Below are 24,129 nucleotides of genomic sequence, written 5' to 3' on the forward strand. Positions count from 1 at the left end.
GCGAGAATGACAAATAAACAAATTTTATGTATGCAAAATTGAACCGATGACATTTTATAGTCGTTGGTAATCCATGTTATTACAATACCAAGTATAGAGCATTCAAGTCTTATCAAATTATTGTGAACCTAGCTTGTAACATACTACCTCCGTCCTGGTTTATTGATCCCCATTGTAATCTGTGCCAAATTTTGACCATAAATTTAACTTATAAAATGTTCATGCATGTCGTCAAAACTTATATCATTGAAAACTATGTTCAAATACGAATCAAACAATATAAATTTTATTGACATGCACTAACATTTTGTCAGTCAAACCTTTGGTCAAAATTGAGCACAAATTACATAGGGGACTAATAAACCAGGACGGAGGTAGTACTTGTAAATGTTCAGTTTATACTCTAGAAGGTTCTATAAATATGCTAACTAATAATAGACTAGAAATCATTATTAAGATATTAGTTAGGTATTGCACTTTAGAGTTCACTACCATGATATTTAATGATACTAACAAATACATGAACACATGCATATATGTATATATATATATATATATATATATATATATATATATATATATATATATATATATATATATATATATATATATATATAGACACACACACACCATAATTTATGCAATCATTAGTAATAAAATATTGGAGAAACTAATTTTTGGTGATTTTTGTTATAATCGATAACAAATAAAACACTATAGTTAATGTTTAATAACATTGTTATTTAGTTAAGTATAAAAATAAAAATTTAAATTTTACTCATTATTATTGTAATATGATCGACATAAGTTTAAATAGGTATAGAAGTTTTGTATAAAAATAATACGTACATTTTTACTGCAGATTTTAAAGCTAAGATTAAGTAACCAAATTAGATTAAACTTTTCAATTTGGTCAGCATCTTTGGTTTTAGGTAATAGAGTGGTAATATCACATTGTCTTAACCTTCTAAAAAGGCCTTATTTGGAGGGTAGACAATGTGAAAAACATCAGAATTTGTGTTACAATTGGATGCCAAGACAATTCTCATATAATCCTATTTCATCGGAAGGTACATACAAGATCCGATTTGTATCACAGCTCCTTAACCACAATGGTTCCTGTAACATTAAGCTACTCTAGAAAATATTCATGTCATGTGATGTTATTATAATTCTCAAGATTTGACTTCCCCTAGAGCAGACAATGATGTTCTTGCTTGGGACCCGGGAGGTTGGGTGTGTTCACTGTCAAATGTGTATATGAACTTGCCTTCCAGGAGATTAATATCCACATAGTCGAATCTTCTAGTTCTAGACCAGATGGTCACTGTACATGCTAGACCTTAATATGAAAAAGTAAAGTCCCATCAACAGTAAATAATTTTGCATGGAGGGTGACAGTCAACTCACTACCTACTTGGAAAATTAAGAACAAGTGTGGCCTCGAACTATCGCCTGTTTGCCCAATTTGTGATAGAGAAATAGAAAACACCTTTCATGCACTCTGTAGGTGTCCCAATGCGGTGCAACCGTGGAAGTGCATGTCATCAGCGTGGAACCTCCATCCATTGAAGGAAGTATCAAACTCTGGCACTGAGTGGCGGCGGGAAGCCTTATATTCTTTGAGTGAGATACAGCGTAGGATGCTGCTAATGACACTATGGAGGGTGTGGCACAATAGGAATGAGGTGGCGCATAACAAGGTGCTCCCACCAATGGAGGCCTCAAAAAGAATTTTATGCAGTTACCTTGACTCCTTGCTTGCTCCGGATTAGAATTCAATATGCGACGCTATAAAAGGAAAATCATTGATTTCCTATGAAAGGATGACCAATGAGGCACATGTGATAATGGGTGATCTAGTTCCTGCTAGCAAGTGGTCGCCACCTCTTGTAGGCTGGACAAAACTAAGCACCGATGGATCATGGACAGCGGACGGTTGAGCTGGTGCGGGTATGATTCTTAGAGATCATGTGGGCAACATAATTTACTCTTCTTGGAGGGACTTGTTCTCATGCCGTGACGCACCGGCAGAACTTTGTGCATGTATGGAGGGTCTCTTGCTTGCTATCCAATATACTGATCTGCCAATTCATATTGATGGGTTCGGCCCTTCTGCTATTCTGTTGTCACTGTACGGGTGTTGTAGCTTCAAAATCCACCGTCCACTCTAATCCAAAGGCTCTCTTTCATCTTCCTCGTTCCTCTCATCAATTAAAAAACACAACACCAACACGCCGCACGTTCCTCAAGTTCCCTGCACCGGCGGACCGGCGAGCCAGGTTGTCCCGGGACGCCAAAGGCCAGTAGCTCAACTCCGTATGATCAATCAACTCTGCATCAAAGAAATACTAACACTACATGTCTGGTGACTCCATATTTAGTAGCCGCATGAGGCCTTGCTCTACAAATCCTACAGGAGGTTGGCAAGCTCGCGACCTCTGACATTGCCGTTGATGTACGTTTGGGCTTCACGAGCATGGCTGCACCTGCGACATAACATCGTGATTTTAGAAGCCATGAGCTCCTGGCGTTTGGCATCCCGGCGGCGTTGGTGCTGGCTTAACCAATGCGGACACACCGACTTGTGGACAATCTGGCTGGCCGGTCTGCCGATGCAGGAAGCTTGAGGAACGCCGTCGTGGGCTGTGTCTGTGTTGGTGTTGTATTTTTTTAATTAGTGAGAGAAACAAGGAAGATGAAGGAGAGCCTTTGGATTAGAGTGGACGGTGGAATTTGAAGCTACATCACCCGTACAGTGACAACATAACAGTAGAGGAGCCGAACCCCATGTTGAAATGGATTCACTCATGGCAGTGAATATAGTGAATGATGGAAATATGGATAGGTCAGTTTTTGCTTCTGTGATTGAGAAATCAAGTATCTAAGGTCTCTTCGGACAATGACAGTTTCCCATGTTCCTCGTGACCAGAATCTGGTCAGCGATTGCTTAACGAAATTTGCAAGAGTTCAAGGCATAACAGTAGTTTGGTTGGGGTCAGAAGTAGTTAATTTATGTAAGGTCGATTGTAGTCTGGATGTTCCTTAAGTATTATAAGTATATTACGTGCAAAAAGGAGAGTGGGAATACCATAATTAAATCTAAAGATACCTAAACCTACTTTATGAAATTAATCAAACAAAGTCTTAAGGTCAAGTATCTTGGTAGAATTCACATGTCCAGATTGTGGTGGAACTGACAAATGCTAGTTCATTCCAGACTAAAAAAATAACATTTTTCTAGAGGATTGCACAAAATAGGAACAAATCATCAGGGCAACCTATTCGATGCTTTGCTCCTTTAAGGGCATCTTCAACGGCAACCCGTAAAAATCCTTCTGCATCCGTTGGCAGATTTCCTGTCCAGTCCGTGGACACGGATGTGGAAGAATGTCATCTAAGTCGTAAAAGTCCTCCCTGTCCAGGCAAAAAACAGCAATTCTGGGCTGGGCCTCCGGTTAATAGGTTAGTCCCAAAAATAATATAAAAGTGGATAATAAAGCCCAATAATGTCCAAAACAGTAGATAATATAGCATGGAGCAATCAAAAATTATAGATACGTTGGAGACGTATCAAGCATCCCCAAGCTTAAGTCCTGCTCGTCCTCGAGTAGGTAAATGATAAAAACAGAATTTTTGATGCGGAGTGCTACTTGGCATAATTTTAATGTAATTCTTCTTAATTGTGGTATGAATATTCATATCCAAAAGATTCAAGACAAAAGTTTAATATTGACATAAAAATAATAATACTTCAAGTACTAACAAAGCAATTATGTCTTTTCAAAATAACATGGCCAAAGAAAGTTATCCCTACAAAATCATATAGTCTGGCTATGCTCCATATTCACCACACAAAATATTTAAATCATGCACAACCCCGATGACATGCCAAGCAATTGTTTCATACTTTTGACATTCTCAAAACTTTTCAATCTTCACGCAATACATGAGCATGAGCCATGGATATAGCACTATAGATGGAATAGAATGGTGGTTGTGGAGAAGACAAAAAGGGAGAAGATAGTCTCACATCAACTAGGCGTATCAACGGGCTATGGAGATGCTGTTGGAAATATGCCCTAGAGGCAATAATAAAATGATTATTATTGTATTTCCTTGTTCATAATAATTGTCTATTGTTCATGCTATAATTGTATTAACCGGAAACCGTAATACATGTGTGAATACATAGACCACAACATGTCCCTAGTAAGCCTCTAGTTGACTAGCTCGTTGATCAATAGATGGTCATGGTTTCCTGACCATGGACATTGGATGTCATTGATAACGGGATCATATCATTAGGAGAATGATGTGATGGATAAGACCCAATCCTAAGCCTAGCACAAGATAGTATAGTTCGTCTACTAAAGCTTTTCTAATGTCAAGTATCATTTCCTTAGACCATGAGATTGTGCAACTCCCGGATACCGTAGGAATTCTTTGGGTGTACCAAACGCCACAACGTAACTGGGTGGCTATAAAGGTGCACTACGGGTATCTCCGAAAGTGTTTGTTGGGTTGGCACGAATCGAGACTGGGATTTGTCACTCCGTGTAAACGGAGAGGTATCTTTGGGCCCACTCGGTAGGACATCATCATAATGTGTTCCGGAGGTACCGGGTGATGACCAGCATGACCGAAAGGTGTTTCGGGAGCCCCGGCAAGTGTTGGGGGGCTTCATGGGCCAAGGGAAGGGGGCAAACTAGCCCACTAAGGGGCTGTGCGCCCCCCTCACCTATTCCCACGTGACCAGGGGGTTTGGGGCGCCCCATCTAGGGTTCCCACCTCCTGGCTTGGGGGCCAAGTCACCCAAGGGGGAGATCCCATCTGCCTTGGCCGCCGCCCCCCTAGGGGAAACCCTAGGGCGCCTCCCCTTGCCCTTGCCCCTATATATAGTGGAGGTTTTGGGGCTGCACAACACACGAGTCTCTCTCTCCCAAGGCGCAGCCCTACCTCTCTCCCTCCTCGTCTCTCGTAGTGCTTGGCGAAGCCCTGCTGGAGTACCGCGCTCCTCCACCACCACCACGCCGTCGTGCTGCTGCTGGACGGAGTCTTCCCCAACCTCTCCCTCCCTCCCTTCTGGATCAAGGCATGGGAGACGTCACCGGGCTGCACGTGTGTTGAACGTGGAGGCGCCGTTGTTCGGCACTTAGATCGGAATCGACCGCGATCTGAATCGCTACGAGTACGACTACCTCATCCGCGTTCTAGTAACGCTTCCGCTTAGCGATCTACAAGGGTTGTAGATGCAATCCCCTTCCCCTCGTTCCTAGATTACTCCATAGATTGATCTTGGTGATGCGTAGAAAATTTTAAATTTCTGCTACGAACCCCAACAGTGGCATCATGAGCTAGGTCTATGCGTAGATTCTATGCACGAGTAGAACACAAAGTAGTTATGGGCGATGATTTGTTCAATTTGCTTGCTGTTACTAGTCTTATCTTGATTCGGCGGCATTGTGGGATGAAGCGGCCCGGACCGACCTTACACGTACACTTACGTGAGACAGGTTCCACCGACTGACATGCACTTGATGCATAAGGTGGCTAGCGGGTGTCTGTCTCTCCCACTTTAGTCGGATCGGATTCGATGAAAAGGGTCCTTATGAATGGTAAATAGCAATTGGCATATCACCGTTGTGGTTTTGCGTAGGTAAGAATCGTTCTTGCTAGAAACCCATAGCAGCCACGTAAAACATGCAACAACAATTAGAGGACGTCTAACTTGTTTTTGCAGGGTATGCTATGTGATGTGATATGACCAAAAGGATGTGATGAATGATATATGTGATGTATGAGATTGATCATGTTCTTGTAATAGGAATCACGACTTGCATGTCGATGAGTATGGCAACCGACAGGAGCCATAGGAGTTGTCTTAATTTATTTATGACCTGTGTGTCGATGAAAACGCCATGTAATTACTTTACTTTATTGCTAACCATTAGCCATAGTAGTAGAAGTAATAGTTGGCGAGGCAACTTCATGAAGACACGATGATGGAGATCATGGTGTCATGCCGGTGACGATGGTGTTCATGCCGCGCATCGAAGATGGAGATCAAAGGAGCAAGATGATATTGGCCATATCATGTCACTTTATGATTTGCATGTGATGTTTGTCATGTTTACATCTTATTTGCTTAGAACGACGGTAGCATAAATAAGATGATCCCTCGCAATAATTTCAAGAAAGTCTTACCCCTAACCCTGCACCGTTGCTAAGGTTCGTTGTTCCGAAGCACCACGTAATGCTCGGGTGTGATAGGTTCTAACGTTCGCATACAACAGGTGTAAGCCAGATTTACACACGCAATACAATTAGGTTAACTTGACGAGCCTAGCATGTACAGACATGGCCTCGGAACACGGAAGACCGAAAGGTCGAACATGAGTCGTATAGTGGATACGATCAACATGAAGATGTTCACCGATGATGACTAGTCCGTCTCACGTGATGATCGGACACGGCCTAGTTGACTCGGATCATGTATCACTTAGATGACTAGAGGGATGTCTATCTAAGTGGGAGTTCATTGAATAATTTGATTAGATGAACTTAATTATCATGAACATAGTCAAAAGGTCTTTGCAAATTATGTCGTAGCTCACTCTTTGGTTCTACTGTTTTAGATATGTTCCTAGAGAAAATTTAGTTGAGAGTTGACAGTAGCAATTATGCGGACTGGGTCCGTGAACTATCACCTGTTTGCCCAATTTGTGATAGAGAAACAGAAAACACCTTTCATGCTCTCTGTAGGTGTCCCAATGCGGTGCAACCGTGGAAGTGCATGTCATCAGCGTGGAACCTCCATCCATTGAGGTTAATTTATGTAAGGTCGATTGTAGTCTGGATGTTCCTTAAGTATTATAAGTATATTACGTGCAAAAAGGAGAGTGGGAATACCATAATTAAATCTAAAGATACCTAAACCTACTTTATGAAATTAATCAAACAAAGTCTTAAGGTCAAGTATCTTGGTAGAATTCACATGTCCAGATTGTGGTGGAACTGACAAATGCTAGTTCATTCCAGACTAAAAAAATAACATTTTTCTAGAGGATTGCACAAAATAGGAACAAATCATCAGGGCGACCTATTCGATGCTTTGCTCCTTTAAGGGCATCTTCAACGGCAACCCGTAAAAATCCTTCTGCATCCGTTGGCAGATTTCCTGTCCAGTCCGTGTGGAAGAATGTCATCTAAGTCGTAAAAGTCCTCCCTGTCCAGTCCGTGGATACGGATATGGAAGGACGCCATCCAACCATAACCGCATTCATTTTCAAACCACATTTTAACTAACGGGACGAAATCATGAAAAGGATAATATTCATCAAAGTTTGGATAGAAAATAATACAAATCATCCATATATAGCATCCAAATTAAGCCTAATACAATGTCCCTAATTTGACTAGATCCCGGATGTCTAGCAAGTTTTTCATGAACAGATCATTTGTTCCACACAAACTCCCCCTTCAGCTTCATCCAACAGTGTTGGCACGTAAATGACTGTCCCTTTGTCTAGTGGTACACCACGACAGCACGTGCGGGCTACATATAATGTGTAGACCAACATTGAGTGAAGAAATCAACCAAAAAGTTAAGCAAGATGAAGTAAAACTTACCATCTCCTCCATGTCCACGTGCAATGGCCACCTTGCCTCGAACTGACTAACCAAGTTACAAAACTTGATGACGCTAACCTGAATAGCGCGCTAGCGATACGACAATGACCCAACGTTGCGTCGTTGAATGATGTACCTGTCATAAGGCGCAATGTGTTTTATTGCGTGAAACTTTTCATGCACTTGCTCCCAAAAGGGCTTCTCTCTGCTCCTGCCTATGAAATTCACGGATACGTCCAGTCACAGATCGCACAACAACTCATACTCCATGGTCAGGTAGCTCGCCATCCTTCGTACTCGAAAAAACAGCTGAGCATTCGAAAATAAGCTCAATTACATTTGACCGAAGACCTATTGGGCGTGGTGTTCACCATGGAGGTCGTCGACAGGGGGCGGAGCGTACTTGGGTACAAATGGCTCCAGAGTGGAAAGCTCTGTTGGAATGGCGAGCGGGTGCGTCAGTGCTAGTTGCGGATGTCCGGCAATGCCTCTATGGAGGCCAGAGACGAACATCCGCGGTGGCGAAGGTGGAGGGCATGGATGTAAAGCAAGGGGTAGAAGAGGCAAAGTGGAAGGCAATGGGACCTGGAGGGGGAATTGGGTGCACCGGAGGTGTCGAAGTCCTACGTTTCGGGTGTCTGGACTCCCGCAAACCTCCCACATTTTTATCTTTAGTTTAAGAAAGAAAACACATCGAAACTGCCTCGTAGACCAATACATGTGAACCTTGGATAGATTCACACACTTCAAAAAGCGCGGTCCAGACGATTTCCTTTAGGCCTCGTTTGGTAGAAGCGGGTTGGGGAGGTTTTCGGCGGATTTTCCTCGCGTGGCCCAGAACCCTCGCAGATCCCCTTTGGCCCATTTGGTAAGCATGGTTTTCATGGCCCAATCCCTCCGAACCCCTCCTTTCGACGCGACTCTCAGCCCTCAAGGGGGGACTCGGGGATTTTGGAGGAGACGACGCTGCCCCCGCCTACTCAACGCGCCCCCGCCCGACTCCTCCTCATGACGGTGCCGACCGACGCCTCGACGCCGGTGTACCTCCTTCGCCATACTGACCCCCGATGGCAAGCCCTCGCCTCGCCTCCCCTCCTTTCCCCTCCTCGTCTAGGTTTATTCCATCCGCCCAGCCATCGCTGCCCCCTCGTCCTTCCCGGCGAGCCTGCCAAGCACACCATCTCCGAGGACACCAAAGCCGTCACACCTCTACCTAATTCGATTGTCCCTGTGTCTTCTTTGGAGGATGAGATCAATGGCGCTCTGTATTTAGCTGTTCGTCCTCTATCCTCTTGTAACTTGTGTGGGATCTGATGACCCACAAGTATAGGGGATCTATCGTAGTCCTTTCGATAAGTAAGAGTGTCGAACCCAACGAGGAGCAGAAGGAAATGATAAGCAGTTTTCAGCAAGGTATTCTCTGCAAGCACTGAAATTATAGGTAACAGATAGTTTTGTGATAAGATAATTGGTAACGAGCAACAAGTAACAAAAGTAAATAAAGTGCAGCAAGGTGGCCCAATCCCTTTTGTAGCAAAGGACAAGCATGGACAAATTCTTATATAGAGAAAAGTGCTCCCGAGGAAACATGTGAATTATCGTCAAGCTAGTTTTCATCACGTTCATATGATTCGCATTCGGTACTTTGATAATTTGGTATGTGGGTGGACCAGTGCTTGGGTACTGTCCTTACTTGGAGAAGCATCCCACTTATGATTAACCTCTATTGCAAGCATCCGCAACTACAACAAAAGTATTAAGGTAAACCTAACCATCGCATGAAACATATGGATCCAAATCAGCCCCTTACGAAGCAACGCATAAACTAGGGTTTAAGCTTCTGTCACTCTAGCAACCCATCATCTACTTATTACTTCCCAATGCCTTCCTCTAGGCCCAAATAATGGTGAAGTGTCATGTAGTCGACGTTCACATAATGCTACCTCTTGAGCACTGCGTTGGTTTTCCCCGAAGAGGAAGGGATGATGCAGCAAAATAGCGTAAGTATTTCCCTCAGTTTTTGAGAACCAAGGTATCAATCCAGTAGGAGGCTATGCGCGAGTCCCTCACACCTGCACAAAACAAATAAATCCTCGCAACCAACGCGAATAGGGGTTGTCAATCCCTACACAGCCACTTAGGAGGGTGAGATCTGATAGATATGATAAGATAATATTTTTGGTATTTTTGTGATAAAGATGTAAAGTAAAATAAAGGCAAAGTGAAAAGCAAAGGAAACAACTAAGTAGTAGGAGATTAATATGATGAAGATAGACCCGGGGGCCATAGGTTTCACTAGTGGCTTCTCTCGAGAGCATAAGTATTCTACGGTGGGTGAACAAATTACTATTGAGCAATTGACATAATTGAGCATGGTTATGAGAATATCTAGGTATGATCATGTATATAGGCATCACGTCCGAGACAAGTAGACCGACTCATGCTTGCATCTACTACTATTACTCCAAACATCGACCGCTATCCAGCATGCATCTAGAGTATTAAGTTAAAAACAGAGTAACGCCTTAAGCAAGATGACATGATGTAGAGGGATAGACTCATGTAATATGATGAAAACCCCATCTTGTTATCCTCGATGGCAACAATACAATACGTGACTTGCTTCCCCTACTGTCACTAGGAAAGGACACCGCAAGATTGAACCCAAAGCTAAGCACTTCTCCTGTTGCAAGAAAGATCAATCTAGTAGGCCAAACCAAACTCATAATTCGAAGAGACTTGCAAAGATAAACAATCATACATAAAAGAATTCAGAGAAGATTCAAATATTATTCGTAGATAGACTTGATCATAAACCCACAATTCATCGATCTCAACAAACACACCGCAAAAAGATGATTACATCGAATAGTTCTCCACAAGAGAGGGGGATAACATTGTATTGAGATCCAAATATAAAGAAGAAGCCATCTAGCTAATAACTATGGACCCGTAGGTCAGAGGTAAACTACTCACACTTCATCGGAGGGGCTATGGTGTTGATGTAGAAGCCCTCCGTGATCGATGCCCCCTCCGGCGGAGCTCCGAAACAGGCCCCAAGGTGGGATCTCGTGGATACAGAAAGTTGCGGCGGTGGAATTAGGTTTTTGGCTCCTTATCTGATCGTTTGGGGGTACGTAGGTATACATAGGAGGAAGGAGTACGTCGGCGGTGTTGGAAATATGCCCTAGAGGCAATAATAAATTGATTATTATTATATTTCCTTGTTCATGATAATCGTTTATTATCCATGCTAGAATTGTATTGATAGGAAACTTAGATACATGTGTGGATACATAGACAACACCATGTCCCTAGTAAGCCTCTAGTTGACTAGCTCGTTAATCAATAGATGGTTACGGTTTCCTGACCATGGACATTGGATGTCGTTGATAACGGGATCACATCATTAGGAGAATGATGTGATGGACAAGACCCAATCCTAAGCCTAGCACAAGATCATGTAGTTCGTATGCTAAAGCTTTTCTAATGTCAAGTATCATTTCCTTAGACCATGAGATTGTGCAACTCCCGGATACCGTAGGAGTGCTTTGGGTGTGCCAAACGTCACAACGTAACTGGGTGGCTATAAAGGTACACTACGGGTATCTCTGAAAGTGTCTGTTGGGTTGGCACGAATCGAGATTGGGATTTTGTCACTCCGTGTAAACGGAGAGGTATCTCTGGGCCCACTCGGTAGGACATCATCATAATGTGCACAATGTGACCAAGGGGTTGATCACGGGATGATGTGTTACGGAACGAGTAAAGAGACTTGCCGGTAACGAGATTGAACAAGGTATCGGTATACCGACGATCGAATCTCGGGCAAGTACCATACCGCTAGACAAAGGGAATTGTATACGGGATTGATTGAGTCCTTGACATCGTGGTTCATCCGATGAGATCATCGTGGAACATGTGGGAGCCAACATGGGTATCCAGATCCCGCTGTTGGTTATTGACCGGAGAACGTCTCGGTCATGTCTGCATGTCTCCCGAACCCGTAGGGTCTACACACTTAAGGTTCGATGACGCTAGGGTTATAAAGGAAGCTTGTATGTGGTTACCGAATGTTGTTCGGAGTCCCGGATGAGATCCCGGACGTCACGAGGAGTTCCGGAATGGTCCGGAGGTAAAGATTTATATATAGGAAGTCCTGTTTCGGCCATCGGGACAAGTTTCGGGGTCATCGGTATTGTACCGGGACCACCGGAAGGGTCCCGGGGGCCCACCGGGTGGGGCCACCTGCCCCGGGGGGCCACATGGGCTGTAGGGGGTGCGCCTTGGCCTACATGGGCCAAGGGCACCAGCCCCTAGAGGCCCATGCGCCAAGATAAGGAAAAAGGGGAGAGTCCTAAAGGGGGAAGGCACCTCCGAGGTGCCTTGGGGAGGATGGACTCCTCCCCCCTCCTTAGCCGCACCCCTTCCTTGGAGGAGGGGGCAAGGCTGCGCCTCCCCCCTCTCCCCTGCCCCTATATATAGTGGAGGGGAGGGAGGGCATCCATACCTGAGCCCTTGGCGCCTCCCTCCCTCCCGTGACACCTCCTCCTCTCCCGTAGGTGCTTGGCGAAGCCCTGCAGGATTGCCACGCTCCTCCATCACCACCACGCCGTTGTGCTGCTGCTGGATGGAGTCTTCCTCAACCTCTCCCTCTCTCCTTGCTGGATCAAGGCGTGGGAGACATCGTCGAGCTGTACGTGTGTTGAACGCGGAGGTGCCGTCCGTTCGGCACTAGGATCATCGGTGATCTGAATCACGACGAGTACGACTCCATCAACCCCGTTCACTTGAACGCTTCCGCTTAGCGATCTACAAGGGTATGTAGATGCACTCCCCTTTCTACTCGTTGCTGGTCTCTCCATAGATAGATCTTGGTGTTACGTAGGAAAATTTTTGAATTTCTGCTACGTTCCCCAACAGTGGCATCATGAGCTAGGTCTATTGCGTAGATTCTTTGCACGAGTAGAACACAAAGTAGTTGTGGGCGTCGATATTGTTCAATATGCTTGCCGTTACTAGTCTTATCTTGATTCGGCGGCATCGTGGGATGAAGCGGCCCGGACCAACCTTACACGTACGCTTACGTGAGACCGGTTCCACCGACAAACATGCACTAGTTGCATAAGGTGGCTGGCGGGTGTCTGTCTCTCCCACTTTAGTCGGATCGGATTCGATGAAAAGGGTCCTTATGAAGGGTAAATAGCAATTGGCATATCACGTTGTGGTTCATGCGTAGGTAAGAAACGTTCTTGCTAGAAACCCATAGCAGCCACGTAAAACATGCAAACAACAATTAGAGGACGTCTAACTTGTTTTTGCAGGGTATGCTATGTGATGTGATATGGCCAAAAGGATGTGATGAATGATATATGTGATGTATGAGATTGATCATGTTCTTGTAATAGGAATCACGACTTGCATGTCGATGAGTATGACAACCGGCAGGAGCCATAGGAGTTGTCTTTATTTATTTGTGACCTGCGTGTCAACTTAAACGTCATGTAATTACTTTACTTTATTGCTAACCGTTAGCCATAGTAGTAGAAGTAATAGTTGGCGAGGCAACTTCATGAAGACACGATGATGGAGATCATGATGATGGAGATCATGGTGTCATGCCGGTGACGATGATGATCATGGAGCCCCGAAGATGGAGATCAAAAGGAGCAAAGTGATGATGGCCATATCATGTCACTATTTGATTGCATGTGATGTTTATCATGTTTATACATCTTATTTGCTTAGAACGACGGTAGTAAATAAGATGATCCCTTACAACAATTTCAAGAAGTGTTCTCCCCTAACTGTGCACCGTTGCGACAGTTCGCTGTTTCAAAACATCACGTGATGATCGGGTGTTTTATTCAGACGTTCAAATACAACGGGTGTTGACGAGCCTAGCATGTACAGACATGGCCTCGGAACACACGCGAAACACTTAGGGTTAACTTGACGAGCCTAGCATGTACAGACATGGCCTCGGAACACGGAGACCGAAAGGTCGAACATGAGTCGTATAGAAGATACGATCAACATGAAGATGTTCACCGATGATGACTAGTCCGTCTCACGTGATGATCGGACACGGCCTAGTTTGACTCGGATCATGTAATCACTTAGATGACTAGAGGGATGTCTATCTGAGTGGGAGTTCATAAGATGAACTTAATTATCCTGAACATAGTCAAAAGGTTTTTGCAAATTATGTCGTAGCTCACGCTATAGTTCTACTGTTTAGATATGTTCCTAGAGAAAAATTAGTTGAAAGTTGATAGTAGCAATTATGCGGACTAGGTCCGTAAACTGAGGATTGTCCTCATTGCTTCATAGAAGGCTTATGTCCTTAATGCACCGCTCAGTGTGCTGAACCTCGAACGTTGTCTGTGGTTGTTGCGAACATCTGACATACACGTTTTGATAACTACGTGATAGTTCAGTTAAACGGTTTAGAGTTGAGGCACCAAAGACGTTTTTGAAACATCGCGAAACATATGAGATGTTTTGAGGGCTGAAATTGGGATTTCAGGCTCGTGCCCATGTCAAGAGGTATAAGACCTCCGATGACTTTCTTAACCTGCAAACTAAGGAGAAAAGCTCAATTGTTGAGCTTGTGCTCAGATTGTCTGAGTACAACAATCATTTGAATCGAGTGGGAGTTGATCTTCCAGATAAGACAGTGATGGTTCTCCAAAGTCATTGCCACCAAGCTGTTAGAGCTTCGTGATGAACTATAACATATCAGGGATAGATATGATGATCCTTGAGGTATTCGCGATGTTTGACACCGCGAAAGTAGAAATCAAGAAGGAGCATCAATTGTTGATGGTTGGTGAAACCACTAGTTTCAAGAAGGGCAAGGGCAAGAAGGGATACTTCATGAAACGGCAAATCAGCTGCTGCTCTAGTGAAGAAACCCAAGGTAAAACCCAAACCCGAGACTAAGTGCTTCTGTAATAAGGGGAACAACCACTAGAGCAGAATTACCCTAGATACTTGGTAGATAAGAAGGCTGGCAAGGTCGATAGAAGTATATTGGATATACATTGTGTTAATGTGTACTTTGCTAGTACTCCTAGTAGCACCAGGGTATTAGATACCGGTTCGGTTGCTAAGTGTTAGTAACTCGAAACAAAAGGCTACGGAATAAACGGAGACTAGCTAAAGGTGAGCTGACGATATGTGTTGGAAGTTTTTCCAAGCTTGATATGATCAAGCATCGCACGCTCCCTCTACCAAAGAGATTGGTGTTAAACCTAAATAATTGTTATTTGGTGTTTGCGTTGAGCATAGACATGATTGGATTACGTCTATCGCAATACGGTTATTCATTTAAGGAGAATAATGGTTACTCTGTTTATTTGAATAATACCTTCAATGGTCTTACACCTAAAATGAATGGTTTATTAAATCTCGATCGTAGTGATACACATGTTCATGCCAAAAGATAGTAATGATAGTACCACCTACTTGTGGCACTGCCACGTAAGTCATATCGGTATAAAACGCATGAAGAAGCTCCATATTGATGGATCTTTGGGCTCACTCGTTTTTGAAAAGTTTGAGACATGCGAACCATGTCTATTGGTGTATATGCATGAAGAAACTCCATGCAAATGGACCGTTTTGACTCACTTGATTTTGAATCACTTGGGACATGCAAATCATACCACATGGGCAAGATGACTGAAAAGCCTCGTTTTCAGTAAGATGGAACAAGATAGCAACTTGTTGGAAGTAACACATTTTGATGTGTGCAGTCCAATGAGTGCTGAGGCATGCAGTGAATATCGTTATGTTCTTACTTCACAGATGATTCGAGTAGATGTTGAGTATATTTACTTGATGAATCACGAGTCTGAATTATTGAAAGGTTCAAGTAATTTCAGTGTGAAGTTGAAAGATCGTCGTGACAAGAGGATAAAAGATCTATGATATGATCATAGAGATGAATATCTGAATCACGAGTTTGGCACAGAATTAAGACATTGTGGAAATTGTTTCACAACTAATACAGCCTGGAACACCATAGTGTGATGGTGTGTCCAAACGTCATAGTTGCACCCTATTGGATATGGTGCATACCATGATGTCTCTTATCGAATTACCACTATCGTTCATGGGTTAGGCATTAGAGACAACCACATTCACTTTAAATAGGGCACCACGTAATTCCGATGAGATGACACCGTATGAATTATGGTTTAGAGAAACCTAAGTTGTCGTTTCTTAAAAGTTTGGGGCTGCGACGCTTATGTGAAAAGTTTCAGGCTGATAAGCTCGAACCCAAAGCGGATAAAATGCATCTTCATAGGACACCCAAAACAGTTGGGTATACCTCCTAATTCAGATCCGAAAGCAATAGGGATTGTTTCTTGAATCGGGTCCTTTTTCGAGGAAAAGTTTCTCTCGAAAAGTTGAGTGGGAGGATGGTGGAGACTTGATGAGGTTATTGAACCGTCACTTCAACAAGTGTGTAGCAGGGCACAGGAAGTTGTTCCTGTGGCACGTACACCAACTGAAGTGGAAGCTTATGATAGTGATCATGAAACTTCGGATCAAGTCACTACCAAACCTCGTGGGATGACAAGGATGCGTACTACTTCAGAGTGGTACGTAATCCTGTCTTGGAAGTCATGTTGCTAGACAACAATGAACCTACGAGCTATGGAGAAGCGATGGTGGGCCCGGATTCCGATAAATGGCTCAAGGCCATAAAATCCGAGAGAGGATCCATGTATGAAAACAAAGTGTAGACTTTGGAAGAACTACTTGATGGTCGTAAGGCTGTTAGGTACATATGGATTTTGAAAGGAAGACAGACAATGATGGTAAGTGTCACCATTGAGAAAGCTCGACTTGTCGTTAAGATGTTTTTCGACAAGTTCAAGGAGTTGACTACGATGAGACTTTCTCACTCGTAGCGATGCTAAGAGTCTGTTGGAATTATATTAGCAATTACTGCATTATTTATGAAATCTTGCAGATAGGATGTCAAAACATTGTTTCCTCGACGATTCTTGAGGAAAGGTTGTATGTGATACAACCGGAAGGTTTTGTCTATCCTGAAATATGCTAATAAGTATGCAAAGCTCCAGCAATCCTTCTGAGGACTGGAGTGAGCATCTCGGAGTTGGAATGTATGCTTTGATGATGATCAAAGATTTTGGGTGTATACAAAGTTTATGAGAAACTTGTATTTCCAAAGAAGTGAGTGGGAGCACTATAGAATTTCTGATGAGTATATGTTGTTGACATATTAATGATCAGAAATGACGTAGAATTTCTGGAAAGCATATAGGGTTATTTGGAAAGTGTTTTCAATGGAAAACCTGGATTAAGCTACTTGAACATTGAGCATCAAGATCTATAAGGATAGATCAAAACGCTTAATAGTACTTTCAAATGAGCACATGCCTTGACGTGATCTTGAAGGTGTTCAAGATGGATCAGTCAAAGAAGGAGTTCTTGCCTGAGTTGTAAGGTATGAAGTTAAGACTTAAAGCTCGACCATGGCAGAATAGAGAGAAAGGAACGAAGGTCGTCCCCTATGCTTAAGACATAGGCTCTACAGTATGCTATGCTGTGTACCGCACCTGAAGTGTGCTTTACCATGAGTCAGTCAAGGGGTACAAGAGTGATCCAAGAATGGATCACAGGACAGCGGTCAAAGTTATCCTTAGTAACTAGTGGACTAAGGAATTTTCTCAATTATGGAGGTGGTAAAAGAGTTCGTCGTAAAGGGTTACGTCGATGCAAGCTTAACACCTATCCGGATAGCTCTGAGTAGAGATACCGGATACGTATAATGGAGCAACAATTTAGAATAGCTCCAAGTAGAACAGTTATTTGGAATAGCTCCAAATAGAACGTGGTAGCTGCATCTAGGAGATGACATAGAGATTTGTAAAGCACACACGGATCTGAAAGGTTCAGACCCGTTGACTATAACCTCTCTCACAAGCATAACATGATCAAACCCAGAACTCATCGAGTGTTAATCACATGGTAAATGTGAACTAGATTATTGACTCTAGTAAACTCTTTGGGTGTTAGTCACATGGGGATGTGACCTTGAGTGTTAATCACATATCGATGTGAACTAGATTATTGACTCTAGTGCAAGTGGGAGACTGTTGGAAATATGCCCTAGAGGCAATAATAAATTGATTATTATTATATTTCCTTGTTCATGATAATCGTTTATTATCCATGCTAGAATTGTATTGATAGGAAACTCAGATACATGTGTGGATACATAGACAACACCATGTCCCTAGTAAGCCTCTAGTTGACTAGCTCGTTAATCAATAGATGGTTACGGTTTCCTGACCATGGACATTGGATGTCGTTGATAACGGGATCACATCATTAGGAGAATGATGTGATGGACAAGACCCAATCCTAAGCCTAGCACAAGATCATGTAGTTCGTATGCTAAAGCTTTTCTAATGTCAAGTATCATTTCCTTAGACCATGAGATTGTGCAACTCCCGGATACCGTAGGAGTGCTTTGGGTGTGCCAAACGTCACAACGTAACTGGGTGGCTATAAAGGTACACTACGGGTATCTCTGAAAGTGTCTGTTGGGTTGGCACGAATCGAGATTGGGATTTTGTCACTCCGTGTAAACGGAGAGGTATCTCTGGGCCCACTCGGTAGGACATCATCATAATGTGCACAATGTGACCAAGGGGTTGATCACGGGATGATGTGTTACGGAACGAGTAAAGAGACTTGCCGGTAACGAGATTGAACAAGGTATCGGTATACCGACGATCGAATCTCGGGCAAGTACCATACCGCTAGACAAAGGGAATTGTATACGGGATTGATTGAGTCCTTGACATCGTGGTTCATCCGATGAGATCATCGTGGAACATGTGGGAGCCAACATGGGTATCCAGATCCCGCTGTTGGTTATTGACCGGAGAACATCTCGGTCATGTCTGCATGTCTCCCGAACCCGTAGGGTCTACACACTTAAGGTTCGATGACGCTAGGGTTATAAAGGAAGCTTGTATGTGGTTACCGAATGTTGTTCGGAGTCCCGGATGAGATCCCGGACGTCACGAGGAGTTCCGGAATGGTCCGGAGGTAAAGATTTATATATAGGAAGTCCTGTTTCGGCCATCGGGACAAGTTTCGGGGTCATCGGTATTGTACCGGGACCACCGGAAGGGTCCCGGGGGCCCACCGGGTGGGGCCACCTGCCCCGGGGGGCCACATGGGCTGTAGGGGGTGCGCCTTGGCCTACATGGGCCAAGGGCACCAGCCCCTAGAGGCCCATGCGCCAAGATATAGGAAAAAGGGGAGAGTCCTAAAGGGGGAAGGCACCTCCGAGGTGCCTTGGGGAGGATGGACTCCTCCCCCCTCCTTAGCCGCACCCCTTCCTTGGAGGAGGGGGCAAGGCTGCGCCTCCCCCCTCTCCCCTGCCCCTATATATAGTGGAGGGGAGGGAGGGCATCCATACCTGAGCCCTTGGCGCCTCCCTCCCTCCCGTGACACCTCCTCCTCTCCCGTAGGTGCTTGGCGAAGCCCTGCAGGATTGCCACGCTCCTCCATCACCACCACGCCGTTGTGCTGCTGCTGGATGGAGTCTTCCTCAACCTCTCCCTCTCTCCTTGCTGGATCAAGGCGTGGGAGACATCGTCGAGCTGTACGTGTGTTGAACGCGGAGGTGCCGTCCGTTCGGCACTAGGATCATCGGTGATCTGAATCACGACGAGTACGACTCCATCAACCCCGTTCACTTGAACGCTTCCGCTTAGCGATCTACAAGGGTATGTAGATGCACTCCCCTTTCTACTCGTTTATGGTCTCTCCATCGATAGATCTTGGTGTTACGTAGGAAAATTTTGAATTTCTGCTACGTTCCCCAACAGGCGGAGCAACAGGGGGCCCACGAGGGTGGAGGGCGCGCCTGGGGGGGGGGGGGTAGGCGCGCCCCCTACCTCGTGGCCTCCTCTTTTGTTTCTTGACATAGGGTCCAAGTCTCCCGGGTCTTGTTCGTTGAGAAAATCACGTTCCCGAAGGTTTCATTCCGTTTGGACTCCGTTTGATGTTCCTTTTCTTCGAAACCCTAAAACAGGCAAAAACAGCAATTCTGGGCTGGGCCTCCGGTTAATAGGTTAGTCCCAAAAATAATATAAAAGTGGATAATAAAGCCCAATAATGTCCAAAACAGTAGATAATATAGCATGGAGCAATCAAAAATTATAGATACGTTGGAGACGTATCAAGCATCCCCAAGCTTAATTCCTGCTCGTCCTTGAGTAGGTAAATGATAAAAACAGAATTTTTGATGCGGAGTGCTACTTGGCATAATTTTAATGTAATTCTTCTTAATTGTGGTATGAATATTCATATCCAAAAGATTCAAGACAAAAGTTTAATATTGACATAAAAATAATAATACTTCAAGTACTAACAAAGCAATTATGTCTTCTCAAAATAACATGGCCAAAGAAAGTTATCCCTACAAAATCATATAGTCTGGCTATGCTCCATATTCACCACACAAAATATTTAAATCATGCACAACCCTGATGACATGCCAAGCAATTGTTTCATACTTTTGACATTCTCAAAACTTTTCAATCTTCACGCAATACATGAGCATGAGCCATGGATATAGCACTATAGATGGAATAGAATGGTGGTTGTGGAGAAGACAAAAAGGGAGAAGATAGTCTCACATCAACTAGGCGTATCAACGGGCTATGGAGATGCTGTTGGAAATATGCCCTAGAGGCAATAATAAAATGGTTATTATTGTATTTCCTTGTTCATGATAATTGTCTATTGTTCATGCTATAATTGTATTAACCGGAAACCGTAATACATGTGTGAATACATAGACCACAACATGTCCCTAGTAAGCCTCTAGTTGACTAGCTCGTTGATCAATAGATGGTCATGGTTTCCTGACCATGGACATTGGATGTCATTGATAACGGGATCACATCATTAGGAGAATGATGTGATGGATAAGACCCAATCCTAAGCCTAGCACAAGATAGTATAGTTCGTCTACTAAAGCTTTTCTAATGTCAAGTATCATTTCCTTAGACCATGAGATTGTGCAACTCCCGGATACCGTAGGAATTCTTTGGGTGTACCAAACGCCACAACGTAACTGGGTGGCTATAAAGGTGCACTACGGGTATCTCCGAAACTGTCTGTTGGGTTGGCATTTGTCACTCCGTGTAAATGGAGAGGTATCTTTGGGCCCACTCGGTAGGACATCATCATAATGTGTTCCGGAGGTACCGGGTGATGACCAACATGACCGAAAGGTGTTTCGGGAGCCCCGGCAAGTGTTGGGGGGCTTCATGGGCTAAGGGAAGGGGGCAAACTAGCCCACTAAGGGGCTGTGCGCCCCCCTCACCTATTCCCACGTGACCAGGGGGTTTGGGGCACCCCATCTAGGGTTCCCACCTCCTGGCTTGGGGGCCAAGTCACCCAAGGGGGAGATCCCATCTGCCCTGGCCACCGCCCCCCTAGGGGAAACCCTAGGGCGCCTCCCCTTGCCCTTGCCCCTATATATAGTGGAGGTTTTGGGGCTGCACAACACACGAGTCTCTCTCTCCCAATGTGCAGCCCTACCTCTCTCACTCCTCGTCTCTCGTAGTGCTCGGCGAAGCCCTGCTGGAGTACCGTGCTCCTCCACCACCACCACGCCGTCATGCTGCTGCTGGACGGAGTCTTCCCCAACCTCTCCCTGTCTCCTTGCTGGATCAAGGCATGGGAGACGTCACCGGGCTGCACGTGTGTTGAACGCGGAGGCGCCGTCGTTCGGCGCTTAGATCGGAATCGACCACGATCTGAATCGCTACGAGTACGACTACCTCATCCGCGTTCTAGTAACGCTTCCGCTTAGCGATCTACAAGGGTATGTAGATGCACTCCCCTTCCCCTCGTTTCTAGATTACTCCATAGATTGATCTTGGTGATGCATAGAAAATTTTAAATTTTTGCTACGAACCCCAACAGTGGCATCATGAGCTAGGTCTATGCGTAGATTCTATGCACGAGTAGAACACAAAGTAGTTGTGGGCGATGATTTGTTCAATTTGCTTGCCGTTACTAGTCTTATCTTGATTCGGCGGCATTGTGGGATGAAGCGGCCCGGACCGACCTTACACGTACACTTATGTGAGACAGGTTCCTCCGACTGACATGCACTTGATGCATAAGGTGGCTGGCGGGTGTCTGTCTCTCCCACTTTAGTCGGATCGGATTCGATGAAAAGGGTCCTTATGAAGGGTAAATAGCAATTGGCATATCACCGTTGTGGTTTTGCGTAGGTAAGAAACGTTCTTGCTAGAAACCCATAGCAGCCACGTAAAACATGCAACAACAATTAGAGGACGTCTAACTTGTTTTTGCAGGGTATGCTATGTGATGTGATATGACCAAAAGGATGTGATGAATGATATATGTGATGTATGAGATTGATCATGTTCTTGTAATAGGAATCATGACTTGCATGTCGATGAGTATGGCAACTGGTAGGAGCCATAGGAGTTGTCTTAATTTATTTATGACCTGTGTGTCGATGAAAACGCCATGTAATTACTTTACTTTATTGCTAACCATTAGCCATAGTAGTAGAAGTAATAGTTGGCGAGGCAACTTCATGAAGACACGATGATGGAGATCATGGTGTCATGCCGGTGACGATGGTGTTCATGCCGCGCATCGAAGATGGAGATCAAAGGCGCAAGATGATATTGGCCATATCATGTCACTTTATGATTTGCATGTGATGTTTGTCATGTTTACATCTTATTTGCTTAGAACGACAGTAGCATAAATAAGATGATCCCTCGCAATAATTTCAAGAAAGTCTTACCCCTAACTGTGCACTGTTGCTAAGGTTCGTTGTTCCGAAGCACCACGTGATGATCGGGTGTGATAGTTTCTAACGTTCGCATACAACGGGTGTAAGCCAGATTTACACACGCAATACAATTAGGTTAACTTGACGAGCCTAGCATGTACAGACATGGCCTCGAAACACGGAAGACCGAAAGGTCGAACATGAGTCGTATAGTGGATACGATCAACATGAAGATGTTCACCGATGATGACTAGTCCGTCTCACGTGATGACCAGACACGGCCTAGTTGACTCAGATCATGTATCACTTAGATGACTAGAGGGATGTCTATCTAAGTGGGAGTTCATTGAATAATTTGATTAGATGAACTTAATTATCATGAACATAGTCAAAAGGTCTTTGCAAATTATGTCGTAGCTCACGCTTTGGTTCTACTGTTTTAGATATGTTCCTAGAGAAAATTTAGTTGAGAGTTGACAGTAGCAATTATGCGGACTAGGTCCGTGAACTGAGGATTGTCCTCATTGCTGCACAGAAGGGTTATGTTCTTAATGCACCGCTCAGTGTGTTGAACCCCGAGCATCGTCTATAGATGTTGGGAAACATCTGACATACACGTTTTGATGACTACGTGATAGTTCAGTATGTAATACTAACGGCTTAGAATTGTGGCACCAAAGACGTTTTTGAAACGTCACAGAACATATGAGATGTTCCAAAGACTGAAATTGGAATTTCAGACTAGTGCCCACGTCAAGAGGTATGAGACCTCTGACAAGTTTCTTAAGCCTGCAAACTACGGGAGAAAAACTCAATTGTTGAGCATGTGCTCAGATTGTCTGAGTACTGCAATCGCTTGAATCGAGTGGGAGTTAATCTTCCAGATGAGATAGTGATGGTTCTCCATAGTCACTGCCACCAAGCTATTGGAGCTTCCTGATGAACTATAACATATCTGGGATAGACATGATGATCCTTGAGCAACTCGCGATGTTTGACACCGCGAAAGTGGAAATCAAGTAGGAGCATCAATTGTTGATGGTTAAACCACTAGTTTCAAGAAGGGCAAGGGAAAGAAGGGATACTTCATGAGACGGCAAATCAGTTACTGCTCTAGTGAAGAAACCCAAGGTTGAACCAAACCCGAGACTAAGTGCTTCTATAATGAGGGGAACGGTCACCGAAGCAGAACTACCCTAGATACTTGGTAGATGAGAAGGCTGGCAAGGTCAACAGAAGTATTTTGGATCTACGTCATATTATTGTGTACTTTACTAGTACTCCTAGTAGCACCAGGGTAATAAATACCGGTTCGGTTGCTAAGCGTTAGTAACTCGAAATAAAAGGCTGCGGAGACTAGCTAAAGGTGAGATGACGATATGTGTTGGAAGTGTTTCCAAGGTTGATGTGATCAAACATCGCACGCTCCCTCTACCATCGGGACTGGTGTTAAACCGAAATAATTGTTATTTGGTGTTTGCGTTGAGCATAGACATGATTGGATTATGTTTATCTCCACGCGGTTATTCATTTATGGAGAATAATGGTTACTCTGTTTATTTGAATAATATCTTCAGTGGTCTTGCACCGAAAAATGAATGGTTTATTGAATCTCGGTTGTAGTGATACACATGTTCATGCCAAAAGATAGT

Source organism: Triticum aestivum, chromosome 7A (genome assembly GCF_018294505.1).
Source record: "Triticum aestivum cultivar Chinese Spring chromosome 7A, IWGSC CS RefSeq v2.1, whole genome shotgun sequence".
NCBI classification, from domain to species: Eukaryota; Viridiplantae; Streptophyta; class Magnoliopsida; order Poales; family Poaceae; genus Triticum; species Triticum aestivum.